General features: G+C 43.4%; 1 non-coding gene across 1 annotated transcript; it reads left to right on the forward strand.

Moving 5' to 3' along the window:
- Positions 1–8,375: 8,375 nt before the first annotated feature.
- On the forward strand, positions 8,376–8,479 carry LOC136396522 (U6 spliceosomal RNA). Its single transcript, XR_010749804.1, has one exon. It is a non-coding gene; the product is annotated as a U6 spliceosomal RNA (small nuclear RNA).
- The last annotated feature ends 1,959 nt before the right edge of the window (positions 8,480–10,438 follow it).

Here is a 10,438-nt window from a genome sequence, read left to right on the forward strand (position 1 = left end):
GGAAGGGAAGGGAAGGGAAGGGAAGGAAGGAAGAAAGTTCAGGAAAGGGTAGGGAGAGAAATCCCCTTTAGCTTTTTACCTTACCATGGCAGCATTGACCTTTTTATATATTCTCTTTCATTCTTAATTTCTAAGCATAATTATTCTTATATAGCTGTAACCATAACATATAAAGAATTTAGTGTCTGCTTTCTGCCCATTTACTAGCATATCATAAACATCTTTTCAATTGTGGCCAAGTTTACATATTTCTGGTTTTTAATGGTTGTGTTAATACCCCATTGAAGGAATGTGTCTGAATTTAACCAACTGTTGCCCTATTGTTAACAATGTAAGTTGTTTCCAATTTTATTGTTATATAAATAGCTCTAAAATGTACATTTTCATGTATAGAAGGCCTTTTACTTCTCTAAGATTATTATCTTCAGATATCTATCCAGTACTAGGATCACTAGGTTAATGAACATGAATACTTTGCAGCTTGTGTATGTTATGTATTTATTTCTTTATATCACCATGCTGTTTCCCAGAAGGATGCCAACAGTTTGGACAACAACCAGCAACATGCGATTACAGCAGGTACACCAGAGTCATGCAATCTCTTGGGAATCATCTCTCCTCTAAACCCAAACTTACTAATTATAAACATTTTTTTATATTTTATGGCCATTTTATAAACATTACTACACCTTTCCACTTTTCTCTGCTTCTTTCCCAAACCAAAATTGGGGGGAGAGGCTCTAACCTGTGAATAATTTAATAATAAACCCTTATGTGGGCTTTTCAAGGAATTGTCACATATACCACCTCACTGAATGCTCACAGCCACTGACAAGAGGGAGGCAGAATTATTAAGTCACCAAGGATAGCCACTTGTTGCTCTCCTTTGCTGAAGAGGGCTGCCACGCACAGCCAAGTCCCCTTCTGTTGACACCCGAGCAGGGGAGAAAGAGCTCTGCTCAGTACAACTAACCAATGAAAGTCGGGCCTTGAGAGTCAGTTTTTCCTGGTGAACAGGCACATTCTTGGCGAAGTTCAAGAGGGCTAAGATACATGAAATCCTGGCCTTGGGCTGCTCCCTTCCTTCCAGGTAAACAGCCAGCTCCACTCCCCTAGCCTTCCACAACGGTTCCTGTTTACCAAGCCCTTGAGGAGGAGTGGCCCCGTTTACCTAAAGGTTAATGTTAACTCGAGGAGAGAAAACTGACCCTGAATTTGGCCTCTGGAGTTGCGGGTTGCCTTTGCTCTTTTTCACTCCCTTTCCCAAGTGGTAAGAACAAGTCATGGCTGCTTATAGTTGTCTGCCTCAAAGAGAAGAACAACAAAAAGGTCAAATTCTATTTACTCTTGCAAGAGAGAGAGCCTCAGGCATATATAGCAAGAAACTGACCATGCACTTTAAAAGGAGTGCGGTCACTAGTAGCTCTTGCCTGTCTTCCCCTGAGCCACTCTGATGGCACCTGTGACAGGTTCAAGAAGGCAGACTACAGTCATTGCCACCTGTGACTATGTATGCTTTGTTTTTGATCCCCTGGCTTTCTCCTCCCCAAGTCTCTCCTTCCTGCTTCATCCCAGAGGCTAAATCCTGCCAGCATCTCTCCAAAGTCTCCCAAAAGAGAGATTCTTGCTCAAAGGTTGCTTACTGGGGCTTGCATCCTAAATCCAGCCTGCAGAGACATTTACTTGGACCATAATAGTGTGTCATTGTTGTTACAGTAGTTAAATAGTAGTTACCAGTAACTAGAAAATGTAGATTTTTTTCCCCATAAAAATCCACATTTCCATTCCTTTCTAAACAACAGGTCTTCATTGTTTCACGTCAGCAGTTAACCAGAGCAGAGGGATGGCTTCCTCTTTAGGTATCTTCTGAGTCTGACCCAAAAAACACCACTTACATTTTGAGCAAAAACGTACTAAAAGCCACAGTGAAGTGGCTAAGAACTCAGACTGTGGGGTCTGTCTGCTTGGCTTTAAATCCCAGCTCTGCCACTTAGTTGTGTGGCGTCAGGCAATTTATTTAACTTCCCTCTGCCTTAGTGGCTTCATCTGTCAAATGGTTGTCCCGGTTATGGGAATTAAATGAGTTGATTCATTTGAGTCAATACAATGTACTTAGAACAGTGCCTGGCATACAGTAGGTGCTCACTACATACTCTATCATTATCAGCTGCGAGTCCATGTCTGAATTCTCAGCTCCTACCAGTGTCTGGCACATAGCAGAGGTTCATATGCTTCTTGAATGAATGAACTGAAAGAATAAATAAATGCATGGACTAATTTTGCCTTTCTAAGGTTCATTTTTCTCATCTATGTAATAGAGGTGCTTCTGTGAGTATTAAATAAATAATGTTTTTTAAAATTATGGACCTTGGATCCTTCATATAGCAGGCACTTAAAACAGTTTCATTCATTTGTAACAGTAGCTACTATGTACAACCTACTTACCAAGTAATAGGCATTATAAGAAAGCAGTTTATATGCATACTGTCTCATCCTCATAACATTATATCATACATATTATTTTGAATCTATTACAGAGAGAAGACTAAAGTATGGAGAGAGTAAGGTAAGAGGCAGAGCTGGGATTAGAAGCCAGGTCTGTCAGACCCCACAACCTGCTTTTCCTCCACACTCCACCTACTGCTTTTCCCTCTCTGCTGATCGCCTATAAATGATACAACCATAAAGTCAAACAAATGATCTCCTAGCTCCCAGAAGCAGTCTTGGTGACTTTGGTCTCTTAATCAGTTGGTCTCACATCCTTTTCCTTAAAGCCAACTGCTTCTAAGCTCTCACCTCCAACAATGACTTGGATTTTCCAAATTTGCCATAACCTGGCAACAGCTCAATTGTTTCTCCTTTGTATTTATTTTCACTCTGTTTATTTCCCTTCTTTGTACCAACATCAACATTATACCAGGGCTCTTATTTGGGATGGAATTAGAGCATTTTCTAGGCTCTTACAGTACCCCTGAATAGTACAGCTAGGAGGGACCTTAGCGAGTGTCTAGTTCAACCTGTTTGCTTTTTCGAGGAGGTTTTGACTTGCATAAAGCCAGAGAACCAGGATGAAGCCCGGGCTTCCTACCTCTCTACGTATCTTTCCGTCATGCCTGGTTAGTGGGCAGGCAATGTGGATCAAATACTTTGGGAAGTTTAAAAAAAAAGAGACTACTTTCAGCTACCAATGTAGCAAAAACTATCTTCAGTTTTTCTTTTTTTCTTTTTTTGGCAGAGACAGAGAGAGTCAGAGAGAGGGACAGACAGACAGGAAGGGAGAAAGACGAGAAACTTCAATTCTTTGTTGCGGCTCCTTAGTTGTTCATTGATTGATTTCTCATATGTGCCTTGACCGGGGAGGGAGGAGGGGGGCGCCTACAGCAGATTGAGTGACCCCTTGCTAGAGCCAGCAACCTTGGGCTCAAGCTGGTGAGCCCTGCTCAAACCAGATAAGCCCGCGCTCAAGCTGGTGACCTTGGGGTCTCGAACCTAGGTCCTCCACATCCCAGTCCAACGCTTTATCCACTGCGCCACTGCCTGGTCAGGCTTCAGTTTTTCTTAATGACACAAGATACATTCAATACAGCTTTCCAAATAGGACAGTTAAGACAATGAAAAACTCCAGATGTGTTCTTCCATTTTAGAATGGGGTTTGATCTTGGGATCTTCCAAGTCAGAGGCTGCCAACCAAAACCTGGTTAGACTGCATGAAAATGACCTTCATTGGCCACCAGGGGGAGAATGTGAGCACTGGGTGGCTCTATGCAAACACTGCTAGCTTTTTTTTGGACTGCACTTGTGGAATACTACTCTTCTTGCCCCTAGAAGTGGAGCAAAAGGGTAGACAATATTTAGTACTTTCTTTTGCAAGGCTGAATTAATAGAGTATCCTGTAAATGGGAGGAAGAAATAATTTTATTAAGAACAATAGGGAACATGTTTCAAGTTTTAGCCAAGTCTTCATCCTGACCTTCATAACCTAGACTTTTCTTTCAGTCTGCAGAAATACATATAGCACTAAAGAGCTCGCCTACTGTGTCTGCCTGTGACCTTCCTTTTCTTCCCCAGAATGTTAAGTTTCTCTTGACTCCCTTCCCTTTTCTTCTTTTAGTCCTCATTCCCCCATTAGAAAAGCCTTCTGCAGGCTTCCGGTGATTAGCTCTTAGAAAAGGCTGAAGTGGCTTGGGATGGGGGAAAGATGTGGAGGTAAGAGGTCTGCTTATAGACTTGTTTTCAGATTTGCCTCTTTGACACAGTATATCCTAAGCTAAGTGCACAGGTCCCACATTATTCATGGTTTTGCTTTCTGCACTCAACCGATATACAAAAATCGACATAATTTGCTCCTGACACCCAACCATCAACACCGTCATTGCTCAATGATCTTCTTTCTGAAGTATCGTCAAAAGGCCAATAATAGCCTAATGCTACATCACAACACCTACATCATTCACCTGACTTCATCTCATCACGTAAGTGTTTTATCATCTGACCTCATCACAAGGGTGAGTAGAGTAAAATATTTGAGAGAGAACACATTCATAAAAGTTTTATTACTTATTTTGTTATAATTATTGTTATACTTATTTTATTTACTATTACTTATTGTTGTTTATCTCTTTCTGTGCCTAATTTATAAATTAAGCTTTATTATAGGTATGCATGTAGAGGAAAAAACAGAGTCAGTAGAGGGTTTGGTACTGTCTGTGGTTCCAAGCATCCACTGGAGGACCTTGGAACTCATATCCCCCATAGAGAAGAGGAGACTACAATAATTATCTCCTCTTTATTCCCTATCTTCTCTGTGATTACAGAATCACCAAGATTAAAAACATCATATCTAGCAAAGTGCTTTGAGCTTTGCTGCAGGCAGGATCAAAAAAGATGCCTTTTATGGCTTTTTGGCTTTTCATTCTAGCCATCCTTTGAATTTCAGCAGGGCTTAAAGGTGCCAGTAGCAAAACATGGGATGCCAAGGGAGGGATGGAGGCACCCAACTGCTCAAAGGCTTTGCCAATAAGACACGCTGACATAGGGTAAGAAATATAATCAATAATATCATAATAACTTTGTGTGATAGTGAATGGATACTAGACTTAGCATTGTGATCATTTCGTAAGATATATAAATGTAGAACTACTATGTTGTACACCTGAAACTAATATAATAGCATATGTCAACTATAATTTTAAATTGAATGAATTAGCCTGACCAGGCGGTGGTGCAGTGGATAGAGCGTCAGACTGGGATGTGGAGGACCCAGGTTCGAGACCCCAAGGTCGCCAGCTTGAGCACAGGCTCATTGGTTTGAGCAAGGCTCACCAGCTTGAGTCCAAGGTCACTGGCATGAGCAAGGGGTCATTCAGTCTGCTGTAGCCCCCCAGTCAAGGCACGTATGAGAAAGCAATCAATGAACAACTAAGGAGCTGCAGCGGAGGGTTGATGTTTCTCATCTCTCTCCCTTCTTGTCTGTCCCTGTCTGTCCCTCTCTCTGACTCTCTCTGTCTCTGCCACAAAAATAAATAAATAAATAAAACGAATGAATTAATTTTAAAGCAGGGGTCGGGAACCTTTTTGGCTGAGAGAGCCATGAATGCCACATATTTTAAAATGTAATTCTGTGAAAGCCGTACAATATGTTTAACACTAAATACAAGTAAATATGTGCATTTTATGTAATACCAATACTTTTAAAGTACAATAAGTCTCTGAATTCTTTTTAATAACGTTGTTATGCTGTTGCTAACCAATGATGAATAAAGTACTTCTTATCATTAATGCGACTTCTGGTGCTGCATGGTTTTGCTGATGGCTTTGTAGTCTGGTTGATACGTGGTAGGTTAAGCTTCATGCAGGCGTTGAGACTTCCATCCGTTAAATGTGATCGTAGGTTGGTCTTAACATTCTTTAGATGTGAGAAAGACTGCTCACATGCATACGTAGAGCCAAACATTATCAGAAAAGCAATATTCACACGCTGCAGTGTGTGGTATGTGACGGGAGCACGTTCCAAGTTTTGACAATCAGCTGGTCCGCAGGTTAAAGTTTTTTCATTTCTCCCCACTTGTGTTTGCTCACCAACTCTGCTTGCTGTCGTGCAAGTCTTTCCAAATCTTCATTCAGTGACTTGAACTTATTCACCCACATGTCTGAGGCCTTCAGGTCAGCAGCTTGTAGCTCAAAATCTCTGACAGAGACACCGGGGATGTAACTCAGGTCGGCGCTGTCCACTGCACACTCGTGTGGATGGGTGATGGACTTAAAAAGATGAGTGTGCTCACGAAATTCTCCAAAGCACACTTTGAATGACTGCAGGAGATTAGATGTGAAGCCCGCTAGCTGCTGAAGATCAAGATGTTGAGCAGGGTCACTTGCTGTGCATGCATCTTTAAACTCTCCCAGTTTTTCAAAGTGTAGTAAATGACCTGTTTCAATGTCAGCAATGAAGAGTTCCAGCTTGTTTTCAAATGCAAACACTGCTTGTTGAAGGGATAAGACTGTATTTCCAATGCCTTGCATTTTCACATTGAGCTGGTTCAGATGTTCAGTCATGTCCGTGAGATAGTAGAACTTCAGGAGCCACTCCGTGTTAGCTAACTCAGGATGCTCGACATTTTTCATTTCAAGAAAAGTCCGGATTTCACTCAGGCAAGCCATGAAACGACTGAGCACCTTCCCTCTTGACAACCAATGCACATTGCTGTGCAGAAGCAGACCAGGATAATTATCCCAACTTCATCCAGCAGTGTTTTAAACTGGTGATCATTTAAAGCTCGGGCAACAATAAAGTTGACCACCCGAATGACCAGCGACATCACCTCACCAAGCTGCTCACCACACATCTGAGCACAAAGTGCCTCCTGATGTAGGATGCAGTGAAAACTTAGGATGAGTCTCTTTTCATGTTCACAAAGAAGCGCTACGAATCCTGTTTTTCTCCACCATGCACAGAGCACCATCAGTACACACCGAAATAAGTTTATCCATCGGTAGATTTTCTTTAGCGAACTCAGTGAAAGACGAATAAATCCTCCCATCTTGTTGTCTCTTTCATAGGCAAAACAGCAAGACTTTCCTCATGGAGTGTGTCACCTACAGCATACCTTACAATCACGCTGAACTGGAATAAATGGCTTACGTCTGTTGACTCATCCAAAGCGAGAGAAAAGAATGGTGCTGCATTTATGTCCTTCACTTATGTTGCCTCAATTTGACTTGCCATCATGATGGTACAATCGTGAACAGTTCTTGCCAACAGAGGTATGTCTTTTATTCATTTGATTATCTTGTCTTTATCCGAAAAGTCATCAAAATGTTCATTGGCAACATCAAGCATGAATGTTTTGGCATACTCCCCATCTGTGAATGGCTTTTCATTTCTCACAATTGCTAAAGCACCAGCAAAACTAGCTGAATTCCAGTCACCTTGCTGGGTCCAAACACGGAGTTGCTGCTGACTAGCTTGCACTCTGCACAGTAGCTCTTGACATGCTTTCTTCTTGCTGTCCCCTGCTGGATATTTCGATGCAAATGTAGTATGGTGTGTGTTGAAGTGCTGCTTTATATTTGACCATTTCATCGATGCGATTTTATCATTGCATATTAGACACACTGCAGAACCTGCTCTCTCCACAAAGGCGAATTCCTCTGTCCATTTCTGCTGAAAAGTACGATACTCCTCGTCTTTTTTTCTTTTAGCCGTCTTCTTCGTCAAAAGGGTTTCTGCAATTAGCTAGCTGACTACTTGATTAAAAGGAGGGACGTTTACTTCCTGACCTCACAACGACCCATGTACGTTAGGCATTATCCAATAAAAATTTGGTGTTGTCTCTGAGGACAGCTGTGATTGGCTACAGCCACCCGCAACCATGAACATGAACAGTAGGAAATGAATGGTTTGTAATACATGAGAATGTTTTATATTTTTAAATTATTATTTTTTTATTAAAGATTTGTCTGCGAGCCAGAAGCAGCCATCAAAAGACCACATCTGGCTTGCGAGCCATAGTCCCCCACCCCTGTTTTAAAGAATAAGTGGTGGCACAGTGGATAGAGCATCAGACTGGGATGCAGAGGACCCATGTTCGAGACCCCAAGGTCGCCAGCTTGAGCAAAGGCTCATCTGGTTTGAGCAAAGCTCACCAGCTTGGACCCAAGGTCTCTGGCTTGAGCAAGGGGTTACTTGGTCTGCTGAAGGCCCCCAGTCAAGGCACATATGAGAAAGCAATCAATGAACAACTAAGGTGTCGCAACGAAAATAATGATTGATGCTTCTCATCTCTCTCTGTTCCTGTCTGTCTGTCCCTACCTATCCCTCTCTCTGACTCTCTCTCTCTGTCTCTGTAAAAAAAAAAAAAAAAAAAAAAAAAGAGTAAGTGCTGGCTTTGGCAGCACATGTACTAACATTGGAATGGTACAGAGGTTAGCATGGTCCCTGTGCAAGGATGCCATGCAAATTCATGAAGCATTCTATATTTTTCATGCATGGACCTGGAGATTATTATGCTAAGTGAAATAAGCCAGGCAGAGAAAGACAAATATCATATATCTCATTTATATGTGGAATCTAATGAAGTGAGGAATGGAATAGAGGCAGAGGTGAGGTCACAGGAAGCAGAGGGACAGCTGTCAGAGGGAAGGGCGATGAGGGGAGAGGATCAGAGAAGATGAAGGGATTAGTAAAATTATATATACATAACACAGAGATACAGATAACAGGACAGCAAATCCCAGAGAGAAGAGGGGAAGGGAGTTAGGGGGAGGGGGACAAAGGAGGCGTAATGGAGGGCACGTTGTTGGAGGGTGAGGGTGTTATCCTGAGTGGGACACTTGAATACACGTTAACACAATAAATTTAAAAACTTAATAATAATAAAAAAGAATAAAAGAAGTGCTGAAAACGACCAGCCACATTCACTGGGAACAGTAAGAATTTTGCTGATTTCATTTGCTATCTTTTATTCTGCTGGAAATCCCACAATATTGGAAGATGCACTTTTCAGGAAGCTAGCTCATGCCCTGACATTTTCTCCACAATACTCAGTGGGTTACTAGCCAAGACAAATGGATCTGGATCCAATTTAGCCCTCTTACTAGAAGGGTGACTGTGGATAAAGAACTGAGACTCTTGTACCTCAGTTTCCCATATGTAAAATGAGAATAATACTCATTGTATGGGATCATTTTAAAGATTAAATAAGTTAAAATTTTCTTAAAGCAGTGCTTGGTTCAAAATAAGGACTTTATTGTAAAATGAAAAATACAATGGTACGACTAGGATGCATGTTAAATAACTTACTGAAGTGCCTGTCATGTACCAGTGCTTAGTAAATATTAGCTCCCTTCCCACTCATCCCCATGTATGTTACACTTTTCCTAGGATTCAAGTCCCAAGAGAACTTTTCTTAAACCTAAAAGAATTTTCCTTCAGGAAGGTGAGAAATAGCACTGGAAATGAGAGAAAAGAGGGCAAAGGGGTTGGGGACATTTGCAGAGGGCTGTGCTGGCCATGAAAAACACTAGTGTCTTTCTGGAAGATGTCTCCAGTGAAAGGAAGAAAGGTGATCAAGAGAAGGATGTAAAGAGGAGACGGGGAGAGAGTGCTGCGATTCCCAAGGATCTCTGGTATCCAAGGGACAGCTCCCTGGGGCACTAGGTTTGGGAAATCGAGCGGGGCAGGAAGTGAGGGTGTCCCCGGCGATCTGTGTGGACAGGAGGGCGTGTGGAGCTGGGGTAGGAAGGGTCGGTGTATGGGCAAGGTCCTGGCATCGGGATCTTGAGGATGAGAAAAGGGGGTTGGGAGTATCTTAGCGGTAGCTCGACTACAGGGAGGGGGAGAGGGCGAACGTTACCGGGACCGGCTGAGGGGGAGCAGGGGCCGTAAGGGTGTGTGGCTTTGGCGGTAGAACGCTACCAGCTACCAGGGAGGGCAGAGGAATAGCCCTGGGGAACTGAGCTCAGTGGGGGCCATCGGGGGGCGTGTAGAACCAGGTTTTCAGTGGGGAAGCACTAGGAGGCCGCGCCCTGGAGCCAGTACCTGGCTTTGGGGAGCTCTTACCCAGGACTCCTACTCCCCAGTCTCGCCCCGGCTCTTCGGGCCCCAGTTGCTCGTAAGCACACTTGTGGACCCCCTCCTCGAAGGGTTTGGACACGCTCCCATTGGCTGCCGCACAACCCCTAACCCCAGCCCGCGCTCTTGCTACCTCGCAGTCCGCCCGGCCCTCGTATTTGCATATTTGCATAAAGAGCTTTCTAGGCTTTCGATTGGTCCCTGAGTTGGGCTGCTGTGACCCCCCCCCCCCCCTCGTTCCGGGTTAACCGCCCCTGGGCTCTGAGAAGGAAGCGCTGGAGGTTGTCCCGGGAGACGCCAAGGACGCTGGGCCGCTCTCCGAGAGCGCGGGGCTGGACTACCGCTCGCCCTCCGCGGGTCCTTACGCTC

Source organism: Saccopteryx leptura, chromosome 2 (assembly GCF_036850995.1).
Source record: "Saccopteryx leptura isolate mSacLep1 chromosome 2, mSacLep1_pri_phased_curated, whole genome shotgun sequence".
NCBI lineage: Eukaryota > Metazoa > Chordata > Mammalia > Chiroptera > Emballonuridae > Saccopteryx > Saccopteryx leptura.